The sequence below is a fragment of the Rhinoderma darwinii genome, chromosome 2 (genome assembly GCF_050947455.1).
Source record: "Rhinoderma darwinii isolate aRhiDar2 chromosome 2, aRhiDar2.hap1, whole genome shotgun sequence".
Taxonomy (NCBI): domain Eukaryota; kingdom Metazoa; phylum Chordata; class Amphibia; order Anura; family Rhinodermatidae; genus Rhinoderma; species Rhinoderma darwinii.
Genome location: NC_134688.1, coordinates 176487514 through 176515493, shown reverse-complemented (window position 1 = coordinate 176515493; position 27980 = coordinate 176487514). Strand labels below are relative to the sequence as shown.

Below are 27980 nucleotides of genomic sequence, written 5' to 3'. Positions count from 1 at the left end.
CGTTGCAGATTCTGCTGCGGATCTGCACAAAATGTGCAGTAAATTGATGCGGACTAGCTGCTGCGGACTGCGGTAAAAGTACTTCCCTTCTCCCTATCAGTGCAGGATAGAGAGAAGGGACAGCACTTTCCCTAGTGAAAGTAAAAGAATTTCATACTTACCGGCCGTTGTCTTGGTGACGCGTCCCTCCTTCGGCATCCAGCCCGACCTCCCTGGATGACGCGGCAGTCCATGTGACCGCTGCAGCCTGTTATTAGCCTGTGATTGGCTGCAGCCGTCACTTAGACTGAAACGTCATCCTGGGAGGCCGGACTGGAGACAGAAGCAGGGAGTTCTCGGTAAGTATGAACTTCTATTTTTTTTACAGGTTGCTGTATATTGGGATCGGTAGTCACTGTCCCAGGTGCAGAAACAGTTACTGCCGATCGCTTAACTCTTTCAGCACCCTGGACAGTGACTATTTACTGACGTCTCCTAGCAACGCTCCCGTCATTACGGGAGCCCCATTGACTTCCTCAGTCTGGCTGTAGACCTAGATATACATAGGTCCAGCCAGAATGAAGAAATGTCAAGTTAAAAAAGCAAGACGGATCCGCAGCACACATAACATGTGCATGACAGCTGCGGACTTCATTGCGGAAATTAGAATCTCCATTGAAGTCAATGGAGAAATTCCGCCATGAGTCCGCCACTGCTCCGCAACAGACAGAGCATGCTGCGGACACCAAATTCCGCTCCGCAGCCTATGCTCCGCAGCGGAATTTTACGCCTCGTCTAAACGAACACTGCTAAATTAAAGTGTAAGTCAATGGACAAACGGCTCCGCTGCGGATTAACGCTGCGGAGTGTCCGCAGCAGAATTTAAGTGAAATTCCGCCACGTGTGAACCCAGCCTTAAAATGTCTTGCGATGGGTTTTAAGGTTTCAGTTGTTTCTATCTCTTTCACCATTATAATGTCACGTACATGTTCCCTTACTCGAATTTTACATTCCCTCGTAGTCAGAGCAATTCCGCTACGTGTGGTCCTGCCCTTGTTGCGGACTTACTGCAGAATTTCTCCATTGACTTCAATGGAGATTCAAAATTCTGCAATGAAATCCGCAGATGTTATGTGTGTTGCGTTGCGTATTGGTTTTAAGAAAAGGATATTTCTTCATCCTATGTATTTCTAGGTCTATAGCCAGACTGAGATGAAATGTTTTAAAAGACAGCAGGAAGTACTCTTCACCTGAATACGCAACGGCTAATCCGCATCAATTTCCTGCACATTTTAGGCAAAGCCTCAATAGAATCTGCAACGCAGATTATGTTTGGCATTGATGCAGACAGTGTCTGCAGAAATACGCCACGTCTGGCCATGCCCTTAGGCTGAAAATATTGCTGCAGGTTCTTTGCGAATTTGCAACAACATTTGCATATTTGACAGGTAATTCAGACGTTGCAGATATCACAGCGGACTTGCTACAGATTTCAGCCTTTGCAATACAAAAGCTGAAATCCGCAGTGAAATTCCGCTTCTTCTCCGCAATGTAATGAGCATGCTGCGGAGGGGAAATTCTGTACTGCAGCCTAAATTCCACACAGTTATTTTCCGCAACGTCTGAACTAAGTTTCCTAAAAATGTACAGAAACAAATGTAAAAAACGGCTGCTGCAGAATTCCACTGCGGACTGTCCGCAGCGGAATTCAACATCAATTCCGCCATGTCTGAATGTGCCCGTACAAGAGTAAGGCCCCATGCACACGAACGTAAAAACGCCCATAATTACGGCCCGTAATTACGGGCCCATAGACTTCTATTGGCCACGGGTACCTCCCCGTATGCTTACGGGAAGGTCCCCGTGCCGTTAAAATATATAGAACATGTCCTATTTCAGGCCGTAACAACGGCACGGGCAGGCCCATAGAAGTCTATGGGGCTCCCGTAATTACGGGTGACTACATGTATGCACCCGTAATTACGGGAGCGTTGCTAGGTGACATCAGTGGATAGTCACTGTCCAGGGTGCTAAAAGAGTTAAACGATAACTCTTTCAGCACCCTGAACAGTGACTATTGATCACAATATAGATCAACCTGTAAAAAAAATAGATGTTCATACTTACCCAGAACTCCCTGCTTCTTCCTCCAGTCCGGCCTCCCGGGATGATGTTTCAGCTCATGTGACCGCTGCAGCCAATCACAGGCCAATCACAGGCTGCAGCGGTCACATGGGCTGCTGCGTCATCCAGGGAGGTCGGACTGGATATCAAGGGAGGGACGCGTCACCAAGGCAACGGCCGGGTAAGTATGAATTTCTTTTACTTTTTCTGCGGAAAAGGCTGCCCCTTCTCTCTATCCTGCACTGATAGAGAGAAGGGGCTGCCGATTACTGCAGTGCAATTTTGCAGCGAAAACGTGCCCGTAAATACGGGTGGAGTACTGGTGACACCGGACCCGTATTTATGGGCACGGGTCTGTAAATACTGGTGCAATACGGGTCGAATACGTGTGACCAAGGACCCATATTTACGCCAGTATTTACGGGAGGACAAAAATACGTTCGTGTGCATGAGGCCTAAATGGGTAAAGCTGGGCAAACATAATAACAATGACAGTGTAAACCAAGCAGCTAGAAAATACGCTAAATTATTCAAAGTGGTGTACGCTGTGTGATAAATTTGGTGCATCTAGGACATGTTAGACACATTTTTCTTCCTTATACCACCTATTAAGTGGCTTAGTTTGCGCCAGTTTTTCGCGCCAAAATTTTGGCGCATTTTTGATGCACAGTGTTGCAGTTTAACCCACAAATCCTTTTTTCTAGACCACCCTTCCTTTCTTGCAAAGCCACACCTCCCTTTAGACCGTGTCGATAAAAGTGCCAAAACAGTTATTAAATGAGATGCACGGCATGTACGCCAGAGTCCTGGCTCAATTTAAGTCAGATTTTGGGCGCATATTAAATAGTAAATCTGCCCCTATTGTGCCCGGTATTGCAGCACAGCCACATTTACTTAAATAAGATGCAATACCAGACACAGCCCACGGACAAAAGTGTGCCACCGAAAGCTGAGCGTGCCTACTGCAGCTCCATGATTATTTGTATAGATGTTAACTATTTGTGTCAATTCTCGGCAGCGCTAACGTCTGGCAGCCAGTCCAGAAGTTTTTCCATGAATATACAAGGAATCTTAATGCTTATATGGCCACAGCTATAATATAGTCTCTTACATAAGCTAGCACTATACAGTACATTTTTGATTTAACAAAATAGTTGTATAGCAATTTTGCTTATTACTGAAAGTATATTTCTTTTAAAATCTAAGAACATGTTTTTAGTTCAACTCCAATGCACTAATTCATTGTCTCCAGTTTTTTTCACACTGAGATATTGTCAACATAATAGCTATGTTTTGTAAGGGAGCCGTGGAAAGCAGTGATATTCAGGTAGCTGCCGTTGAGTACTACATATGCATCTCTCGCTTTGTAATTCTACGCTGCCTAGTTAGCTTATTACAAATTCAGCCAAATCCAGCAGCAGAACATTTCATTCATTTACCATTCTAGAAAATCGAAAGCATTTCTATTAAAAAGAAAACTGTATTATAACATTTCCATTTGGGGGCCTGTAATGTATGAAGAATATTTAAAGCCCAAAGCTCGGACATTCAGATAATATATGCCCATAATAAGGATTGCAGGTTGGGTATGATCTGGCAGTGTTCAATTCCCTCTGAAGACATACGTTCTGATTATATTGTATAGATCATTCATTTATAATAGGTCTATAGGCTGTCTACCAAATGGACTCATATTGCTAAATACAATGCCGCTTTGTTATTCTCCGAGACTGCGCAGGATTCTATTCTGCTGTTTATGTTCATAGTAGAAGACGAGGAATAGGTCCTAGAAAGCTTAATCTTTATTTCAATATGAAATGACCTTTACATTTACTCTTCATTTAAAAACTTCTAACCAAAATGATGTCCTACGGTCCTTATGGAGAATACTTCACATACAGTGGGGTAGACTTTTCAATAGTGTCATAAGATATATGAATTAACAAATCAGTGAAAATGGAGCAAAATGTGCGCAATTTATCAAAATGGTACACATGGCACAATGCATTTGGCGCATCTCACTAGGCTTATACACACGTCTCATTTTTATGCCTCTTTATGCCTGGCATACATGTACACAATGATTTGTGCCAAAAAATAGTACACATCTTTAATAAAATGTGCTGTGTTTTAAAACTCCAAGTTGCGACAAAGGATATAATACAAAGTATGACGTTTATTTCTAGTGTTCTGTAGAGCTCCTCAATCCTTTAGGGGCTTCTGCCTTTGTGACAACCCCTTTCCATATGGGCATTATAGAGGGGAACCTTCTGCTTGGAATTCCCTTCCATGAGCCAGAGCGGAGAGCATGTCATAGTTGCGCTAAAATGTGTGGCTTTTCAATTATCTTGCCACTTTCAGAAAGTGGTGAAAAAAGGGGGCAAGGCTTAGCTAAAGTGGACGGGACTTCCACCAAAACGTAAAATCTATTATAATTTATGTAGAAAATTGCCGTAAAGTATAGCAGAGATGTACACCAGATTTCATGTAGATTTCAGCCTGTGGGGCGTAGCAAGGTAGACACCCATCCAGAGTCTCTACCTTGCTCCCCTGATCTGACTACTTCCCTTCCCCCTTCCCATTGGACACAAAAAAAAAACCATACCTCACTCATTTTCTTCTTTTCTCCCCTCCGGCTCTGTACTCATGCCGTGGCTCATTCAAGGTACGGATGCCACGCAGCATTAGTACCTATGTGATGCAGCACTCAATGTCATCAAGGCTTCGTCCTTGCATAGGTACTGAAACGCCGGTCGTAGTAAATTTAGAGGCTTATAGCTTTCTATGGGCATTGTATTTGAGATCCTTGTTTATTTATTTCTGTTACTTATATAGCGCCAACATATTCCACAGAGGTTGTCCTCACTCCCTGTCCCTAATGGGGCTCACTATCTAAAACAAATTTGTTTTGGGAGGAAACCAGAATACCCGGGGGAAACCCATGCAAACTCCATGCAGATGTTGTTCTTGGTTGGATCTGAAGCCAGGACCACAGCGCTGCAAGGCAATAGTGCTAACCACTGAGCCACTGTGCTGCCCTAGGATTCAGAATACAGCCATGTGCATGAACCCTTAAAGGCTATGTACACCTTCAATTTTTTTAAATAAAAAGGTCAGTGTGTTTTGTGCAATTTTATAAATACTTTTTATTAAAAATTATTTTTACTTTTTGAGAAAGAGCTGCTTTGTATCCTGTATACTGGGCAGCTCTATTGTGCGCTAAGACATGAATCCTTCAGGTCCGCGGGACTGAGGTGTTCAGTGTCAGCGGGTCCCGTGTGTCTCTGATACACAGGATCAACCTGTTATCAACCACATCTAAGTTATAACCTTACATGTGATCAGTAACAGCTCGATCCAGAGACACGCAGGACGCGCTGACATTGAACACGTCAGTCCCACGGACCTGACAGATACAGGATTTAGCGTAAGATACAGAATACAGAGCTGCTGTATCTCAAAAAGTAAAAATAACTTTTAATAACAACTAATTATAAAGTTGCGCAAAACGCACAGATTGACCTTTTTATTGAAAAAAAAAATTGCTTTCAAAGGTGTACATAGCCTTTAAATAGGAAAATTATCTCGGAGACTGGCTTTTTTGCAAGTACAATATGTGTGTCCTTCTCTCACTATGAGGTCATTACAGTTGTAAAGTCAAATGTTGAAAGCACCTTGAGCTACTATGGCATTTGTACTTGAACTATGAGGGTATGTTCACACGCAGAGTCAAAAACTTCTCAAAATACGGAGCTATTTTCAAGAGAAAACAGCTCCTGATTTTCAGACTTTTTTATGTGCCACTCGCGATTTTTGCGGCGTTTTTCGTGGCGTTTTTTTACGGATGTTTTTGGAGCTTTTTTCAATAGTCTATGGAAAACAGCTCCAAAAACGTCCCAAGAAGTGCCCTGCACTTCTTTTTCGCAGCCGTCTCTTTACGCGTAAAAAAACGCCAATGGGCAGAAGTTTTCTAGGCGTTCTGCTTTCGATTTTTCGGCCGTATTTCGGGCGTTTGAACATATATAGGCCGTGTGAACATACCCTCAGGGCACGGCCAGACGTGGCAGAGTTTTTCCGCTGCAAATGTTGGTGCAGATTTGAGGCAATTACGCAACGAATCTGCACCAACATTTGCATATTTGACAGGTAGTTTAGACGTTGCAGAAAAGACAGCGGACTTGCCACAGATTTCAGTTTTTGCATTGCAAAGGCTAAAATCCGCAGTGAAATTCCGCTTCTTCTCCACAACAGACAGTGCATGATGCGGAGGGAAAATTCCGCACCGCAGCCTATGGTCCGCAGCTGAGTTTTCCGCAACGTCTGAACTAACTTGCCTAAAAAATTATTGAAACAACTGTAAATCCGACTGCTGGAAAATTCCCCTGCGGACCGTCCGCAGCGGAATTCCAAAGCAATTCTGCCACGTCTGGTCGTGCCCTAAGGGTATGTTCACACGCAAATTCAAAATATATCTGAAATTACGGAGCTGTTTTCAGGCGAAAATAGCTCCTGAATTTCAGACGTTTTTGCAAGTACTCAAGTTTTTCGCGCCGTCCATTACGGACGTAATTGGAGCTGTTTTTCAATGGAGTCAATGAAAAACGGCTCCAAAAACTTCCAATGAAGTGACATGCACTTCTTTGACGCGGGTGTCTTTTTACGCGCCGTCTTTTGATAGCGACGCGTAAAATTACATTTCGTCTTAACAGAACATTGTAAAACCCATTACAAGCAATAGGCAGATGTTTGTAGGCGTAATGAAGCCGTCGTTTCAGGCGTAATTCGAGGCGTAAAACGTCCGAATTATGCCTGAAAGTAGGTCATGTGAACATACCATAATAGGTTCTGATTGTTTTTTACATTGGCATTTTTTTATCCACTTTACCTGATATTAGTAGCTCTTCCTATAACTCAATTTTTAAAGTCTAAAACAAACACTTTAAAAATGTTTTATATCATGCAATAGAAAACTCCTGTAGTGCTAATTTGTCAATTATGTAAAAGCTTAGGCCCCCTGCACACGACCGTGCCCATAATCACGGACAGCCACCGTCATTATAAAGTATGGGAGCACAGTCCGTAAAAGCAAAAAATATGACATGTCCTATCTTTTGTGGAGCCTTTCTATGGCACAGACACCTTGCCATAAACATATTTTTTCACTTTACATCTATATAATATGTATATATATATATATATATATATATATATATATACACTACCGTTCAAAAATTTAGGGTCACGTAGAAATTTCCTTATTTTTGCAAGAAAAGCACAGTTTTTTTCAATGAGGATAACATTAAATTAATCAGAGCAGCTTGACCGTATGGTACGCAAGAAGTGCCCATCAAGCCAATCCAACTTGTGGGAGGGGCTTCTGGAAGCATGGGGTGAAATTTCTTCAGATTACCTCAGCAAATTAATAGCTAGAATGCCAAAGATCTGCAAAGCTGTAATTTCTGCAAATGTAGCATTCTTTGACGAAAGCAAAGTTTGAAGGAGAAAATTATTATTTGAAATAAAAATCATTATTTCTAACCTTGTCAATGTCTTGACTATATTTTCTAGTCATTTTGCAACTCATTTGATAAATATAAGTGTGAGTTTTCATGGAAAAAACAAAATTTTCTGGGTGACCCAAACTTTTGAACGGTAGTGTATATATATATATATAAATATATACACCGCATTCCAAATTATTATGCAAATGTTATTTTTCGCTGATTTTCCTAAATAGTCGATGCAAATGACAGTCAGTATAATCTTCAAGCCATCAACCGTTGGAGTATAATGCGAATTTTATTGAACAAATCTCCTAATGATAACAGATTTTTTTTAGAAGTAAAAAACTAAAAATGCACTGTTTCAAATTATTATGCACAACAGAGATCAACACATTTTAAAGAGAACTAAAATGGTAATTTGTTGAATTTGCAGCATCAGGAGGTCATATTTACAGAAATCAAAAGCTCTTTCAATCAAAAAAAACGAAACAGGCCAAATTACATGTTAACATAGGACCCCTTCTTTGATATGATCTTCACAATTCTTGCATCCATTGAATTTGTGAGTATTTGGACAGTTTCTGCTTGAATATATTTGCAGGATGTCAGAATAGCCTCCCAGAGCTTCTGTTTTGATGTGAACTGCCTCTCATAGATATTTTGGTTGAGGATGCTCCAAAGGTTCTCAATAGGGTTGAGATCAGGGGAACATGGGGGCCACACCATGTGTTTCTCTCCTTTTATGACCATAGCAGCCAATGACACAGAGGTATTATTTGCAGCATGAGATGGTGTATTGTCATGCATGAAGATAATTTTGCTACGGAAGGCACGGTTCTTCTTTTTGTACCACGGAAGAAAGTGGTCAGTCATAAAATCTACGTACTTTGCAGAGGTAATTTTCACACCGTCAGGGACCCTAAAGGGGCCTACCAGCTCTCTCCCCATGATTCCAGCCCACAACATGACTCCGCCACCTCCTTGCTGACGTCGCAGCCTTGTTGTGACATAGTGGCCATTCACCAACCATCCACTACTCCATCCATCTGGACCATCCAGGGTTGCACGGCACTCATCAGTAAACAACACAGTTTGAAAATTAGTCTTCATGTATTTCTGAGCCCACTGCAACCGTTTCTGCTTGTGAGCATTGTTTAGGGGTGGCCGAATAATAGCTTTATGCAAACTTGCAAACCTCTGGAGGATCCTACACCTTGAGGTTCGCGGGACTCCAGAGGCACTAGCGGCTTCAAATACCTGTTTGCTGCTTTGCAATGGCATTTTAGCAGCTGCTCTCCTAATCCTATTAATTTGTCTGGCAGAAACCTTCCTCATTATGCCTTTATCTGAACGAACCCGTCTGTGCTCTGAATCAGCCACAAATCTTTTCACAGTACGATGATCACGCTTACGTTTTCTTGAAATATCCAATGTTTTCATACCTTGTCCAAGGTATTGCACTATTTCACGCTTTTCGGCAGCAGAGAGATCCTTTTTCTTTCCCATATTGCTTGAAACCTGTGGCCTGCTTAATAATGTGGAACTTCCTTCTTAAGTAGTTTTCCTTTGATTGGGCACACCTGGCAAACTAATTATCACAGGTGTCTGAGATTGATTACAATGATCCAAAGAGCCCTAAGGCTTCATGCACACGACCGTGACCGTAAATACGACCCGTAATTACGGGCATGGCCGGCCGCGGACAGCCGGCCATTTTTACAGGCCGTGCTCCAATTATAAAGTATAGGAGCACGGTCCGTAAAATAAAAAAATAGGACATGTCCTATTTTTTCGGCATGTTTGTACGGCACGGACACCCTCCCGTAGACATACGGGAAGGTGTCCATCGGCCATAGAAATGAATTGGCCCATAATTACGGAGCGTAATTATGGTCCGTAATTACGGGCGACATTACGGTCGTGTGCATGGGGCTTTAGACACAATACCATCCATGAGTTTAATTGAAAAACTAATAATTAAATGTTTATGACACTTAAATCCAATGTGCATAATAATTTGGAACTCGGTGTATATATATATATATATATATATATATATATATATATATTTGTCTGTAGGTTTATTATCTTAAGATGTTCAAAACTCTGAAAAAGCTAAGTTTATTTTTCTGAAATGTGTTGATGTAACTAGGCAACCATACTTTTTTGGTGATGTCACCAAGCTCTTCCAGACAGTGGGTACCTTTGAAACCAAAAGACTGAGAACACACAACCGTCCGGGGCAAAAAAAACAGGGAGGTTTGGAACTTAGTGCAGCTACCATTAAAATCTTCTTAAGATTACAAGCAATTAATAGTACTTATATCTTTTTATGTGGAAGAAGAACCAATAGTCCCCCTCAGGAAACAGTTTCCTGGCACAGCTTCAACCTTTGAACCATCTAAATTTATGCCCCTAAAATGCACACAGTGATGTCACTGCTCAGGAATTATTCTTACAGTTATGTCACATAATGCAATATCCCACCACAGGGATAATAAAAACAGTGAAGTGACAGTTCTCGGATAATAAACACAGTGATGTCACAGTACAGGGATAATATACACAGTAAAGTGCAGGTATAATAAATACGGAGATATCACAATACAAATATAGTAAGCATTGAAATCTCTGCACAGCGATAATAAGGATGGTGATCTAAAAAGCACAGGGGTAAAGATAAAGGGAAGCAATAGCACAGGAATAATAGACATAGTGATGTCACAGTGCTGAGACAATGCACACAGTGATTATGGTCGCAGCATATCACTATAGGCGGGTATTGCACACTGTGATTTCACAAAACAGAAAATAACAAACACAGTGATTTCATGAATAATCGCTAAAGAAACCAGTGATGTCAGATAATAAATATGGCATCATAATACAAGGATGATGCTCACAGTGATGTCACAGCACAGGGGTAATAAACACAGTAATAAAGCTAAGAGATAATGCACACAGTGCTGATACACATTGTTCCCGCTAAGCTGTGCGCTCTGGAAATGCTAGGGTTACAAATTCTGAAACCTTCAGACAAGTAGACCTTATATTCGACTTCTTCACCTCATTAGTGTGTTGTTTTAACTCTTTCCTTTCCACATTGCACAGAGGGAATACTGGTGTCATAGTACACGTGTGAATGCTGCAAATTTGACAGTTTTGCTTTGTTGTAATTATTACTTTTCTATTTTTAGATCAATTTAACTGTATAATCCCTTGTACTTTCTGTAGGAGCCATTCTGTAATACATGTACTTTAGTGTTTCATTTAGGGGGGATTCACACGAACGTGTATTATGTCCGTGCGGGCCGCATGGTTTTCACGCGCCACGCACAGACCAATACAAGTCTATGGGGCAGTACAGACAGTCCGTGCTTTTTGCGCAGCGTTTGTCAGCTGCGCAAAAAGCGCGACATGCTCAATATCTCCGCGTATTTTGCGCATCACGCACCCATTGAAGTCAATGGGTGCGTGAAAATCACGCAGGTCGCACGGAAGCACTTCCGTGCGAACCGACTGAAACAGCGCACCTGCTGTCAAAAGGATGAATGTAAACTGAAAAGCACCACATGCTTTTCTTTTTCCAAACATCCAAACGGAGTGTCTTTTGAGATGAGCGAACCCGGACAACCGAACCGAACTTCACCGGGTTCGGCCGAACTCGTTTTGGCTGAACCCGGCAAAAAAAATTCCGGTACGCGACGTCAGGAGATAGTCACTGTCCAGGGTGCTGAAAGAGTTAAACTGTTTCAGCACCATGGACAGTGACTTCCGATCCCAATATACATGAACGTGTAAAAAAAAAACGAAGTTCTGACTTACCGATAACTCCCGGCTTCTTCCTCCAGTCTGACCTCCCGGGATGACAATTCAGTCCAAGTGACAGCTCCAGCCAATCACAGGCCAAGCACAGGCTGCAGCGGTCACATGGACTGCCGCGTCATCCAGGGAGGTGGGGCCAGATGTCAAGAGAGGCGCGTCACCAAGGACGCGTCACCAAGGCAACGGCCGGGAGGGAAGTTCTCGGTAAGTACGAACTTTTTCTTTTTTTTTAACAGGTTTCTCGATATTGTGTTCGGCATTCACTGTCGAGGGTGCTGAAAGAGTTACTGCCGATCAGTTAGCTCTTTCAGCACCTTGGACAGTGACGGGCGTCAACTAGCCTCATCTCTATGATGGCGGCTGCGCGAAAATCACGCAGCCGCGCATCATACACGGATGACACACGCAGCTGTCAAGTGGTTTTTGCACGCGCAAAACGCTGCGTTGTTTGCGCGCACAAAAACGCAACGTTCGTCTGAATCTGCGCTAATATTAACTTATGTTGGAAAAAACAAACTGAAAATAGCAAATCCACCACAGTTTGTCTTTCTTTCTTTTTTTTACGCTGTACATGATTATCACAAATGATGTTTTAAATTAATCATACTTGTTTTTACGGTTGTGGGGATACCAAATATGTCTGTATCTATGTTATGCGGGTACTGTATTGGCTGACCCTGTTCCGAATGTAAATAATTTTTTTCATTGATAAAATCTTTGGACTAGTGTTATCATATAAAGGTATAACTTATTATTTTGATTACTAACTTGATTTTGTGTCCATAAAAATTTTGGCCTGTGCGTGATTTTTGGCTCAGTTGTCAAGCAATAAGGTGGGCAACACTGATTAATTACACTATATTCTCAAGGAAAATTATACAGTCAGCAGAATAATGTCCAATTGAGTCATATGAGAAAAGTGATATAACTGCTCACCAAATCGAAAGCAATTGTTTAAAAGTGACGCCATCACTATCTGCATAATATCACTACCAGCATAGCAAATCATTTTGGAAATGGAAAATGTAATTAACTTCTTGTCACATATCCAGTGCATTCTGGGCAAGTCTGCATACCAAAACACAAAATCAGTTATAGGTGTTTGTGGCATCTTCATAATATATTTTATAGAACATGTTACCCTATATGTAATTATCTCAACAATTAAATTCAGATTACGATATGTTAGTGAACTGTGGGTGAAGTGAGATTTCATTATTATCATTGTCTCAGTGCTAAATGATGGTACAACATTACAATGAAATTATATGAAATTATAGTAATAACTAGCAGCGCATTCTGCATCTAGAGAACATAGGTAAACAAATGAATGAGAAAGCAACTCTGACGTGGGCAAATATACACAATAACAAAAATAAAATCTGCAACATAGAGTCAAACAGTTAAAAAGAAGTAGCTTCTAACCAGATTTATCAACATGTCCCTTCATTGTTTTGAGAGGCACAGTGCCTCACACACAGTTGTGGATGTGCCTGGTACTGCATCTCAGTACCATTCAATTGAAATATTGAAAATGACCAAGAGTTTTTTTTCTTTTTTTGCATTGATGCCACTCACAGCAAACATTTCATGTAATATATATATATTTTTTAATAGACCCTTTGTATCTTGCACTCTGTATATAGTCACTCTGGGACTGCTATGATGCTATTACACATGGAGATATAACAGATTCATGTGCTATTAAACATGGAGATATAACAGATTCATGTGCTATTAAACATGGAGATATAACAGATTCATGTGCTATTAGGGCATGACCACACGTAGCGGAATTGCTCTGGAATTCCGCTGCGGACAGTCCGCAGCGGAAATCCGCAGCGTACACGTTTTTCCATTGCCTTCCACAGCTTTTTAGTTGGGTTCGTTTACACGTTGTGGACAATTCCGCTGCGTAGCATAGGCTGCGGAGCGGAATTTGGTGTCCGCAGCATACAATGGTTGTTGCGGACGTGTAGCGGACTTGTTGCGGACTCATTGCGGAATTTCTCCATTGACTTCAATGGAGAGTCAAAATTCCGCAATGAAGTCTGCAGATGTTATGTAGATGTTATGTGTGCTGCGGAGCGTATTGGTTTTACTAACATGACATTTCTTCATTCTGGCTGGACCTATGTATTTCTAGGTCTACAGCCAGACTGAGGAAGTCAATGGGGCTCTTGTAATTACGGGTGACTTCGTGTGTGCACCCATAATTACGGGTGACTACGTGTGTGCAACCGTAATTACGGGAGCGTTGCTAGGCGACGTCAGTAAATAGTCACTGTCCAGGGTGCTGAAAGAGTTAAGCGATCGGCAGTAACTGTTTCTGCGCCCTGGACAGTGACTACCGATCACAATATACATCACCCTGTAAAAAAAATAGAAGTTCATACTTAGCGATAACTCCCTGTTTCTTCCTCCAGTCCGGCTTCCCAGGATGACGTTTCAGTCTAAGTGACGGCTGCAGCCAATCACAGGCTGCAGCGGTCACATGGACTGCCGCGTCATCCAGGGAGGTCGGGCTGGATGCCGAAAGAGGGACGCGTCACCAAGACAACGGCCGGTAAGTATGACATTCTTTTACTTTCACTAGGGAAAGTGCTCTCCATTCTCTCTATCCTGCACTGATAGAGAGAAGGGAAGTACTTTCACCTCAACACGCAACGGCTAGTCCGCATCAATTTAATGCCCATTTTGGGCAGAGCCGCAACAGAATCTGCGGACAGTTGCGGAAGAAATATGCCACGTCTGGGCATGCCCTTAAACATGGAGATATAACAGATTCATGTGGACTGGACTCTCTTTCCAACCTCAATTTTGTGAAAGCATTAACCCTCTAATCTCATTGGTGACTAATTATACCTTACTGTGATTTTGACCTCATTTTGTGTAACATTTTACAGTGGTATGGGATATATCATAATAATGCTAAAATTTAAATATTTATATGGGCTGTTACTGGTGAAAATGACTAGTATAATTCCTATAGATTTGATAAAAAAAGCGGGCTTACCTTCATTTATATCCAAAGTTGTTCTTTGTCTAGTACCCGACCTGCAATGGAGTAAAATATATGTTTTCTAATTAGACAAAAGCAGGGAATAATTTTCTAATTTTTTTAATACAGTGTTTGTTTGTATTGTTATATGTACTGATTTTCTAACCGTATCTAGACTTACTGCTTCAACTTATTTAAGACATATTTTATATGCCATACTTTCAGACATTTTCAGTCCATGCAACTGAAATCGAAATATTTATTTATATGCATATTTCATGTTATCAATTTTATTTTGTAAAAACGTACCCAATATTTTGAAAAGGTCAAATAGATTTAAATGGGCATATATTCTTCTAAAAAACTACATGAAACTGGAACTTGTTATGAGAAGTCATAGATTTGTGCTTATTGAAGCCTGATGAAGACCTAGGTCCTAGGTTGAAACACGTAGCAATTATTTTTATCAGTGTTTGTCATATTATATGTTCGTTCAGAATAAATAAGAAAAAGAAACCTATTCTCCATTATCGTGATTGTGCATATTCTTCATTCTACTCTGAGTTTCTTCAACCCAAACTCGTCACACCGTATTTTTATGGACCTCGTTTTGTGCACAGGAGACAGTCATGCTGGAACAGGAAAGCGCCTTCCCCAAACCGTTCCGACAAAATTGGAAGCATACAATTGTCTACAATGTCATTGCATGCTTTAGCATTAACATTGCCTGTCACTGAAAATAAGGGGCCTAGCCCAAACCCTAAAAAACAGCCCCAAACCATTATCCCTCCTTCACCAAATTTTACAGTAGGCATTATGCATTCCAGTAGGTAGCGTTCTCCTGGCATCTGCAAAACCCAGATTTGTCCATCAGGCTGCCAGATAGTAAAATGTGATTCATCACTTTATGGAACATGTTTTCATTGCTCTAGAGTCTAGCGGTGGCATACTTTACACCACTCCAGCCAACCCTTGGCATTGTGCTCGGTGTTCTTATGATCATGGAACTACTCATTTCATGATGCTCCAGTCACACCGTTCTTGTGCTGATGTCACTTCCAGAGGTAGTTTGGAACTCTGTAGTGAGTGATGAAATAGAGGACAGGCCATTTTTTACGTGCCTCACACTTCAGCACTTGGCAGCCTTCCTCTGTGAGTTTGCATGCTCTTCTACCCTGTGGCTAGGTTGTTGGTACTCCTAGATCCTTCCTCTTTATAATAACAGTTGACCGGGGCAGATCTAGCAGATCAGAAATGTCACAAATTTACTTTAACAAAGGTGTTAAACTATGACAGTACCGTGTTTAAAGTAACCGCTAGCAATGTTTGTCTATGGAGATTGAATTGCATCGCTTCATTTTATGTACCTCTTTGCAATTGGTGTGGCTGAAATACAATGTTTGTCTATGGAGATTGAATTGCATTGCATCATTTTATGTACCTGTTTGCAATGGGTGTGGCTGAAATACTAAACATAATAATTAGAGGGTGTCTCCACATACCTTTACCCATATAGTGAATGTTAACAATACACTACCAGTGACTCGTTTATAACAAAGGTTTTTCTGGGGTGAGATACATCAATGGCTGTGTTCACATCATCGTTGCCCTTCCGTTGAGGGGTTCTGTTGGAGGTTTCCGTTGGGTTAACCCCTCAACGGAAAGGCAAACGGAAACATCAGCATCCGTTTCTCTCACCATTGATCTCAAAGATGACAGAAACGTTGCTAAAGCTGTCCGTTTGTCACCGTTATGACAGGGTTCTGTTGTTTTGACGGAATCAATAGCGCAGTCAAGTTATTGTGAAACCTCGACGGAACCCCTCAACGGAAAGGCAATGCTGATGTGAACAGGCCTTACACAGGGCATTCCTTTTATTAAATTACAGTCTGATTATGATCCAAAACAAACAATAACTTTGCTTTACAATGAAGCTACTAAAGAATGTCCTGCTGGAATAAAACTTAATGTAGGGACTATTCTATAAAGTAAAAGAAAAGTTAAAGCAAGAAACCTGACAGAAATATAAGGGACCGATTATAAGGGGGTGGAATCAGTGGGTGGAAAAAAACAGATTGTGGGTCCTGTTATAGATTTAGAATACATTTTATTCTATGCTAAATGAAAAACCTTACAATTCCCCAAAATTTGTTCTGGAGGTCTAACCAACGGATTCTAGCCAAAGCATTCTATCACATTCCCCTGCATATTGTACCAGTGATATGCATTGTGGCTGCTATATGATAGGATACTGTGACCTTGCTTCAATTCCCCATGATAACTGTACAACTGCTGTGGAAGCATTGCGGTCTCTCTATGCGGCATCACTGTGCACCAACAGTCTAAATGCTTCTGACGCAACTATATTGAGCCTCTGTCTCTGCTTTGGGGATCTGTTGGATGAATAGGGCCCTATGAATACGTTAAACGTATGCGCCAGGACCTTTCCTACCGCCTGTGCCGAACCTACACTGCAAATGTAGTGTGAATAGACCCTTGGTGACACATCTTCCTTGCTCTCACACTGTTACCTTCTGCACAGGGTTTGTTCAATCTCTTCCTTTTTTGTGAGAAAATGTTAAGATTTCAAAGTAGCAAATATATTTTCCAATATGTTGGAAAATGTTTTTGTGCATTATTAAGCATTTCTGATGTTAAAATAGTGCCCCATATATTTCCATACACAGTGCAGTTCTTAGCCCATTTATTATATCAGACAGAAATAGCACACCAAGCAATGCCGGTTGTAGAGGTATTTTAGAAATGAGCATGTGGTTAGTTTGGCAAATTCCCTTGTCATCTTCAAGTTGAAATTTCTCTGATCCCAGCCCAAAAAAATAATTATTCCTTAAATCCAGCATTACTTGAAACATGATATGGATAGTCAAATGTAGGTAAAATGTTGGTATGGAAGGTGGAAAAACTGTGTTTTCTAAGTCCATAAATATATTATTTGCAAGAAAACTGCTAAAGATGAATGAGTGGTTGTACAAATACAAGATATTACATGAACAGTGTATACACATTTTTTTAATTTGCCTGGTCATGGCCATCTAGAAACTTTGCTCATGATATGACCTCTTAGTAATACTTCGGACCCATAAACATAGGTACAATGCAGTCATATGCATTATGACTCTCGGCATGTAGAACAGTTGCTCCAATCGGCATTACACACCAAACTATTGCGTTTTTGAGTTTCCTGACGGAATTTAATATACATGTTCTCTACTGAATCTGCAGATTATACATTTATGTGAAAAGCAACAAAGGCTATATTACATAGAAATGTGTGATTTACAAGTTAATGAGCGAAAAGCATTTGGGATTTGTAAAAAAACGCATAAAAAAATATAAAAACAAAATCTTCTACACATTACAGAAAATTAAATGCCGCTTGAGACCAGTTTTATAACTTAATATGGCTTTTCTGAACAAAATAATGTCGGCTCATAAGCTTTGAGGAACACTATAATTATGATAAAACAGTTGTTCAAAGTTAAATATAAAGTAATCAAGATGTACAAACAGTATGTCATGGAATGATAATCATTCTCCCTTAAATACAAACAGGATGCATTGCATTAGCTGCATGTAAAGTACACTGCTTTCAGATAATTCGGGAAAAGAATTGATCTTAATATATGCAGCACATGTGAGAATAAGTGTCTTATGCATAACATATAATTTGCCAGCAATAGTAACTTAAAAGGACTTAAGTATTCCATCTTGCATACAACTTGTTTATTTAAATGCAAGGGCATTTTTTTTCCTAGCTACTGCATAGCAACCATGATGTTGTAAAATGCATAACATAAGAATTTCAGAACCTCAGTATTCAGTTGACCAGTATTATGTTAGCTAGCTAAGTTGAAGCTCTATTCCATCAGCAACTATGTGCATAGCTGGACACAGGCACATAAAGGAATAATATACATAACTCGAGCCAGTATACCAAATGGGCATTAACCACCACATTTTATTTGTTTGTTCGGTAGTGAAATATTGGTTATTTTGGAAATATTGATATATAAAAAGTATACTAGCATATAGCGAGAAAACGGGGGAGGAGAAGAGCAGGAACAGATTGAGAGAGAGAGAGACGCTACTGGAGCTTATAGTAAGTGTTTTATCTCACCCTAGTGCTGGATTCTCAGCTACATAGCTCATTAGTGCTATATAATGTTCTCCATGTTGCTTCTGCAATTCTAGTTATTCAGTGACAAATCCTGGGAAGAGTAGTTACATATATGGAAAATTATTCTCTTAGTACTACTTCCAGAATGTAGATGCTACTGAGTGCAATGATGCATGTTTGTAGTAAGTGTATATGCACATGAATGTCATAAGTCACTGCCATCGCTTTCTAAATTACATGATGACAGATTTTCTCTGTATAGTGGCATTCCCGTCCATGCCTATGTACAGTGGGTGAATGGTAGAAGAGGCTGGAAGGATCTTTTGAATGTATGCCGTACTCCCACTGATCATAATGTTATTGCATATTCTAGCAATATGCCATAACATTTTAAGAAAGGAATACCTCTGCAATAAAAGAGGATTTTTATCCATATTGAGATGGTATTTTCTTGTATTTTCCTTATGGACTGTATGCTGTCTTGTAAACCTGTTGAGTACCACAAGTGATACTCCCACAACATTGCACTATATGTGAGACTATAAAGGCACATTCAGATGTGGCGGAATTGCTGTTGAATTCCGCTGCGGACAGTCCGCAGTGGATTTCTGCAGGAGCCATTTTTTACATTTGTTCCTATACATATTTAGGAAACTTAGTTCAGACGTTGTGGAAAATAACTGTGCAGAATTTAGGCTGCGGTGCAGAATTTTCCCTCCGCAGCATGCACATTATGTTGCGGAGAAGCAGCGGAATTTCACTGCGAATTTCAGCATTTGCATTGCAAAAACTGAAATTTGTGGCAAGTCCGCTGTTATATCCATTTTGTCTGAATTATCTGTCAAATATGAAAATGTTGCTGCAAATTCGCAACGAAGCTGCAGCAACATTTTCAGCGGAAAAATTCTGCCACATCTGAACATGACCTAAAAAGTAACAAATGTATTACCCTACAAATAATTTACATCTATGTCTATAGAGGATAGTTAAATCTTATCAGATTTTAGAGATGATATAAATTACCTAGGTAACCTTCCAGTGATCTTTAATGTCACAGCTACATAATAAGCTGCACATCAGATAATAATATCATTATGCTATCTTAACATGACAAAAATTTTTTTTTTTAAAGAAAAAGCTTCTAATCCCAGACTAACTAAAAAAAAATGTAATACATTTTTATAAAGGCTATAATATATTTGTATAATGGGCTGATATATAACTGAGAAAAAATGTAGCGGTATGCTGGCACTATCAGGAATCCTTTGGCTACTTTAAGTCTATGTAAACATTTGCTGTTATTTTTTTTTAAATGTATGTATTTTTGCATGATTTTTTTTCCTAATCTTTATTAAAAATTTTGCTCAGTTTTTGAGATGCAGCTTTTATGTATACACTATGCATAGAAGCTGTGTCGCTGCTTTTTAAACCAAATCCATCAGTCCTGCTGACTAACGGCTGTGCATCTGACACACAGAATTATCCTACTAATGATCAAATCTGAGTTGATCAAAAGTGGATGCATATAAACTGCAGCTCAAAAATAAAGCAATATTTTTTATAAAGATGCATTAAGAAAAGATTTTTATGCAAAAATACATACATAAAAAAAGATTACAGCAAAGGTTTACATAGCCTTGAAAGTAATTAAATGTGTTAATTGCACTAAATCTTTTGTTAGGTTTAGTTTGGGCACTTGCAAATGTAATTGCGTAATTGTGCCTCATAAAGTGTTCTGTATGCTGCCATTAATGTATGTAATCATTTAAATCATAGTAAATTTAATACAGAATTGTCATTGAAAATCTAATTGTACGCACAGTATTATAACACAACTGACATGTATTAATTTACGTCAAAAAAATCAGTTCTACTGTTACTGCAAAAGTAAAAAAATGAAAACCCCCTACCCATCACTACTTTTATTGTCTGTATCGCAAACTGTAATTCAGTACAATATTATATATACTAAGCTATAGCCATATATATATATATATATATATATATATATATATATATATATATATATATATATATACAATAGCCCAATAAGAGAAACAGAAGAAAAAGGCAACTTTCACATGTTTTTGTTTGAATTGTTGGGTTTATGCAGCCTTTACAGAAATCCTGGTCTTCTCAGAGATACTATAGGTCTAGAACACTTATCACTGGTTTTGTGCAACCACAATTAGTGTGTGGAATTGAATTGTACATATAAGATGTCCACTAACCTTGGCATAAGAAGACAAGACCATGCCAACTTCTTGCAATCTAAAGCCAACATCAGAATCAGCCTCACAATATGTATAAGAGAGAATTGTTGTCTGAGAAATGTGTCTCTGGTGGACGTGGCCCAGAGCCAAGGTAGCTTAGACTGGCAGCATGGGTGCAGTTGTTCTCCTGGGATTCTCCCTCTGCGAATACTGTGTTGCAGCACCACTGCTTGCCATGCAATACTGCACTTGATAGAGTAGGGACCCACTTAAAAGAGGTTGCCATGAAGTGGCAAGTGGGTTTATAGAGTTTGATAAAAATGTAAACCTCATGTTTATACATTTCTACATTTTGCTGAGCCGCAATAGATCAAGTATAGCAAAGTGGATGTGCGGTCTAGGTTTTCTTCTCTCCCCTTATGAATAAAAGAGAAATATTATTTGCAATGTATTGTGTTATATAATTATTGTAGGGTCTCATGCACACTGCTGTATTATGGATATCTGTTGACGGATCCGGGATAAGGCGCCCATAGCCTGCTATGGGCCCATACTGCACCTCTGTGTGCCTCTGTTTTTCTATATGTAGGAACAGATGTAAATTGGGTTATTTTAATGTCATTCCATGCTGTATTCAACACATGCCAGTTAATGCCTGTATTCTCCCCTAAAAGCCCTAGGGGAGAATACGGTTGCTACAGAAGCACCAGTGCTTATCGGTCCATACATATGGCATTGCATGTGCATAAACCATAAGGCCTTTAAACCACTCCAACTTTTACAACTTAAACATCATAATAACTAATGACATTTTCATCATTCATTTTACTAAAACTCCATTTAACACAATATGAGATGATATGAAACAATATCTAGAAATGCAGCAATAATGTATCAGTCCAATATCAATGTGCTGCCATGAGTAGTGTCGTTTTTGTTTGGTCCTGTATTCGATTTTTCAAGACAAGGTTTTGAAAGAACTGAACCTTGTGCATAAAAAAAATGTTCACAAAATGTTGCAACCATTCAGAGCCCCACTTTCATTTTCACACTTGCTTGAGAGAAATGAAAGAACAAATCTGATTGGTTGATATGAGAAACACTAACACTTTTTGTTAGAACATCTCGCTTCTATTGGTACTGCTACTAGTTATCCTATACTACTGAAGGAAGACAGAACATCTATTGAAAACTTGTCTTGAAAATATGAAGTCCTCGTAAATGGACATATATAGTTACGTTTCTAAGTAGTAATACTACAAGTATAGTCTAGTCTTAATAAAACACAATAACGTATATTTATTTCCCATAATGTACCATAATCGCAGGAGTTCTGTGTCCTTTGTTCAACCTTGATACCTTTTAATCTGCAACATAGTTATCAATGTTTTATAAAGTGTTAATAAATTTGTTGCAACCTAAACTGTAGGAAAATCTGTATGAAAGCTTCAGGCTGCCGTACACGCATACCTTTATTTTGTTGGATAAACTGAAATATAGTGAATATTTAGCCACAAGCCCTCTGTTAAAATTGGTGGGGCTACCAGTATCGGAAATAAAAGGGACTAACATTTTAGTAAATATGACGCACATACTATCTATATGTTTTGTGTCTATGTACTACATACATTATGCTGTAATTACTCAAAAGGACCGGCCTTAGAGAGAATGGGGCCTTGGGCAAAAAAACTAAGCAGGGTCTCCACGTCTTTTATTTTTATACGGTTTTTCTTGTCATATAAAAAGCTTCAGATATAGACACACACACACACACACACACACACACACACACGCGCGCACACACACACACACACACACACACACACGCGCACACACATGCGCACACACACACATGCACACACACACACGCACACACGCACGCACACACGCACACACACACACGTACTTGTTACAAGGGTATTTATACCAGAATAATACCAACTTTGAATTTACCCAAGGTTGTGACTCAATTATGGATCCTAAAGTCCAGCAGAGGAGCCAATAATTTGCCACTATGGTTTATTTCTCATAAGTTCATTCACAAATAACCTATTAGACCTTATTGATGATACTGTATATTCCGTGTGTACAATGATAACAACAAAGATTGATGAATTTGGAAAGTTGACATGCACATGTTCTATATAGATAGAAGACACTCAGAAACAGTTCCTCTGGTTGGCCCAAGGAACCCTAGTCCAATGCGAATAATACTGTCCTACCGCTCCAAACTAAAATGGAAATAATACTTCGATAAAGCGCACATCTAACATTACAATTCAATACACAACTAATTTCACCATTCACTTCTACATAATACGGGATGGTTGTAGGGTTCCTTTTAATCTAGCGTGGTATAGATCCTGGCCAGAGAATGAAAGTCAGTTACATGCATCTTAATGTGGTTGCTTCTGCAACAGGTGCATGTCTTCTTCAGATGAATGGAACTGATTTTCAGTTGCAAAAATTTCTGCAACAAAAACTGCCATGTGTGATTGGAGAGATTTTAAGCCTCTGGATGTAAACGTGAATGTTTTCAGTCACTGACAGCAAGGATAGATCATGAACATTGTAGCGTTGAAACACAAAGTATCTTAGTTATAGTATTAGAATATCAGTTACTGTAATATATGTTGCATAACTTTGAGTTCTTAAAAAGTTTCATTGATTGAGCTTTGCTTACAAAAAAATTAGATTTTATATTTTGGGAGGGTAGGAGAAAATCCAGGTAAGTTTGAAAAAAAAACATTCAAGCACTGGGAGAATGTAAACGTATTCTGTGCAGTTGAGGTTGCCCTGGTTACCACTAAGTCATATAGCTACTTGAAAAATTAAAATAAAATTAACTCAATAGTTACCTAAAAGCCTGTAAATAGAAAAAGATCTTTAGTACATTTTTTTTAAGAAGCATCAACTCTACTACTGGTAAAAAAAAATAAAAAAAAAAAAATACTAAATTACATTTTTGAACCCTTTCCATGTGCAAAATCAGAAATAAAATGTTCCTCTTTCCCATTCATTGTTGGCTCAAGTATAGCTTTTTTGGGTCAGAAGAATTTTCTCATTTGTTAGTGAATTCAATACTATTAATGCTGCTGCTACAGAATCTCCTTCCAGGATTATTGATGCCACTTTCCTTTTTCTATAGCCTCACAATTCCATATGTAGTATGAAGTGTGTGTAATGAATATATTTAAATACAACAACAACCAATAACAAACCATGGGGCATTCCCCTTACTAGTTTTGGCACCTCTCTGAAAGACACATAATTACTCTGCTTTCTACATTTAGCTAAATATCAATCTATTTACAATGCTTTTTACCAACTTCTAAGTGCTTAGATTGTACTGTAACCTCCTGCCAGGCACTACATCAAACCATTGGCAGTTGCTTAAAAAGACACATTCTTTGCACAAACTTCTAATTACTTTAAAGAAACTCATTTTGATTTTGTTTAATTTTGTTGTTTGTTTTTTTATTGTTTTAGTATTCATTAATCCCAACTGATCCCATTAATTGATTTATAGTCTAAATATACAAAGTGATAGAATGCCACAAAATGAATTGCATACTGGCAATGGCTACTACTTCTAAAGGGTACAGTGTGGCAGTCATTACAATGCTTATTTTTTCCGTGCTGTATCCTATGGGTTTTGTTGTATAGCTTATTGTAGACCAAAAGCTGAGTGTACGCATAGAATTTATTAACATAAAATGTTGAGTAACTTTGTAAATCCACTACATTACTTATTTTCTGCCCAGGGTGCCAAGGACGGTATCTGATCCCATGCTGCAAGTTCTGGTACGTCTTTCTCAAAGGCTGATCTCACAGGACGAGATCCGGTCCTGTCCATGGCACTAACAAGTACCCGTTCTACATATAATCAGGTGCACATAGCCTAAGAAGAATGATACACAACTTGATATATATCAGATTGTAAGAAATTGTACAAAAATGTTAGCGAACCTTTAATTGGTACACTTGCTCAGGTTTATTTTAAAGTCCTGTGTGACCGGTAGCATACAGAAGCAAGGGTTACAGGATCAATATTCCATTCCGCTTTGATGTCTATAGCACCAGCTACATGTTCCAAACCATGATAGCAGTCAAAAAACACACCACTGTGACTGTTACCACTGCAACACATAGCAAAACCAGGAACTGGTGAAAAAATGTTATTCCTGCTGCCTGTGATCTCGGACATGGAGGCCATGGACATGTACATGCTTGTATTTTTATGTGTATGGATTTATTTTATGTGTGTATGGATGCAGTTGTGTGTGTTAGTGTATATAATGGTTTGTGTGTATTTTTGTGTACCTGTGAATCCTCCCTGTCCTTTGTACAACACTATGTGTATTGCTATTTTGCACACTGATTTATATTTGCCTTTGACTGCCACAATATTAATTTGTCTTTTATTCATTCTTTGCCTTTTATTTGTCTAATCAGCAAGGGCATGATTACAGGTAGTAATGTTTTATGTTTAGATATCATGTATTGACTGGCAATCTATTTACAGGTTCACCTGTTGATGTTTGGATCAGATAGGTGCTGTAATGAATTTGTTGTAACTGTATTCACAAAAGGGAAGGATTTCCTTCAGAAGTGAAGTCTTAATTGATCATAATTAAGACATGACTACAGGAGTGGAACAAATGATAAGTTCTCCTCTCTATTAACATCAGAATGCAGTTTCAGTGAATGGTTGTGACCACTAATTAAAAATGCCACTCAAGCTAAGGGAAACTTTCTGTTCCTCGGTGTAAAGGTTTCTTGAATTGGCATTGGCACAGCTCGGCATTGTGCTTCTATTATTAGAAGTAGGCAATACAAGCTGCAAAATATCAGTAGAACTAAAAGTAGACCTGAAGCTGTTTTCAAAGAAAACCAAATAGATCCCTTTCTTAAGCACACGCTGCGACATTACTGAGAAGCGACAAAGGTGAACAACAAAGCAGAGTAATGTTTAGGAGTAAATTAGCATAATGTGTGAACCACATATGGCAACCATACAAAATATGAGTGCACTAGCTGGGATGTGTTCGTATCTCCCATTCATTTTTATGGAGAGTGAATGGGCATGTGTGGCCATTTATTTGCCTAGAACAGGGACCTGGCACCCCTCAGTCTCAGAATGATGCTGGGTCAAAGCTGTTTTATGGTTTATGATATATCTTATTGATATGTCATAAACCTTGAAAGGGTTGTTCCATCCGGTTAAACCCTCTGTTCATATGCTCTGTTATGGCAAATGGACATCATAGAGGGGGTCCTCCATTCAGGACCCCTCTTTTAGCCAGATAAGGGAGCAGCTGGAGACATCATTGTTTACGTAGGAGAGCTCAACATGACCATATATTATATGGTCACCAAAGAATCCCCTTCTATGTTTGTGTAGAAATGTAGAGGATGCACCATTGTTATGGTTATGGTCCTGGGTATAAATAGATCATGAGATCTCTGTATTGACCTTTGATATATTTATACATAGTTATTAGGTCTCCACTAAACCGTCTTTTTTCTAAACTAACCCTAATTTTAATTATCTTTCTAGGTACTGTAGTCTATCCATTCTATTTATTACTTTAGTTGCCCGACTAAACCCGTTCAAGCTCTACTATGTTTTTCTTGTGCACTAGTACCCAACACTGTACACAATATTACATGTGAGGTCTGACAACTGATTTATAAAGTGGTGGAGTTATGTTCTAACCACCTACATCTATGCCCCTTTTTTTTTGCACAAAATTATCTTATTTGCCTTGGCAGCAGTTGCCAGACACTGGTTCCCATGACAGTTTAAACCCAGTGTTTTCACATTTATTATGTTATGGTGACATGTATTTTACCTTCTCAAGTGCATATACTTATCCCCCAGAGACCTCACTTACACTATGTTGCCTCACACAGCCTCACACCTATATCACAGGTTTCCAGTCTTTTTGTCAGACAGCTGTCTATCTTACTCAACTTCGCAACCCTGTTCTTTTGGACACCAGTTCTCCATCTGGCACTGACCCTGCATTTCAAGGGTTTCAGTCTACAAGGTATAGTCATCCCTGAATCTCAGGAGTTCTTCTCTTTGCAACTGCTCAGTGTCCTTCCTTAGCACCGCTCCATGACTCCCAAGGGTTAAGTAATTCCAGGTCACTGTGTTCCAACGTTCCTCCACTAGTCACACTTCAGAGGCCCTTCTACCAGCAGACCTCCAGACCCTGCCTCATGTCTGCACCTATACTCCTTAGTCAACACAGGATCAAGGTAGTCTTCATTTTTGGTCCCTTATTCCCAAAGGTTCCCAACCACTACCTCTCTCACTGACTACTCCAGCAGTCCAGACATTTCCAAGGCTGCAATTACTAGGGCATATCTCAGGCCTTCAGGGCAACCACTCCTTACTGTAGCTTCCTCACAAGTCCAACACTACAGGGATCCTTTAACTCTCCTCACTACAGTTTCCCCCGAGTTTGAGCACATTGCTGTTCACCCGTCCACTAGTCCCCAGACTCGGGCTGACTATTTACACAACCCCAGCAGATTTCTGAGGGCTAAACATTCTGGCTGACAATACATTGCAGTCTTCACTGCTTCAGCGGTGGCCTGCACCGAACACTGCCACTATTACGCTGCAACACGTTTTCAGAGTCAAGATAAAGATGGCTAAATCCGTATGCACATAAGTACTACATTGTGTGATGGGTCATCAAACAAACATCTTTGCCTCAGATGATAGAGAGCCCAGCTTCATCCCAGCTTCAGTGTCCTAGAATAGACCACCAAGGATTAGACCATTAACCCCTTGAGGACCAGGCCAACTTTGGCCTTAAGGACATGAACTCTGGCAATCATTACTTTTTTGTTTTTTGCTTGACGTAACTGTATGAGGCTGTTGTTTTTGTTCTGCAAGAAGATCTGTGCTTAATTTACGTGCCATTTTTCGGTACATATACATTAGCGTTTAATTAAAATCCAAATTGTTTTTTTTATTTTTTTTTACAAAAAAGCAATTTTGCAACATTTATTCTTTAATACTCTACACCAATAATCATAAATGATGATATAAATGTATTGTACATGTAAGTACAGTCTTAAGTATATCAAATAGGTGTTTATTATTTTGTGCATTAGGACTTACATTTAATACATCCTATTTATTGCAAAAAAAATGTGTTTTTATTTTTATTTTTTGT

General features: G+C 39.4%; 1 long non-coding RNA gene across 1 annotated transcript in view; it reads right to left on the bottom strand.

Annotated features, from left to right (window-relative positions):
• Positions 1-27980, bottom strand: part of LOC142740872 (uncharacterized) — a 205524-nt gene that overhangs the window by 135135 nt on the left and 42409 nt on the right. The window contains exon 2 of the long non-coding RNA XR_012880900.1: positions 14449-14489. This is a non-coding gene — a long non-coding RNA (uncharacterized LOC142740872). The remainder of the gene's footprint in view (positions 1-14448; positions 14490-27980) is intronic.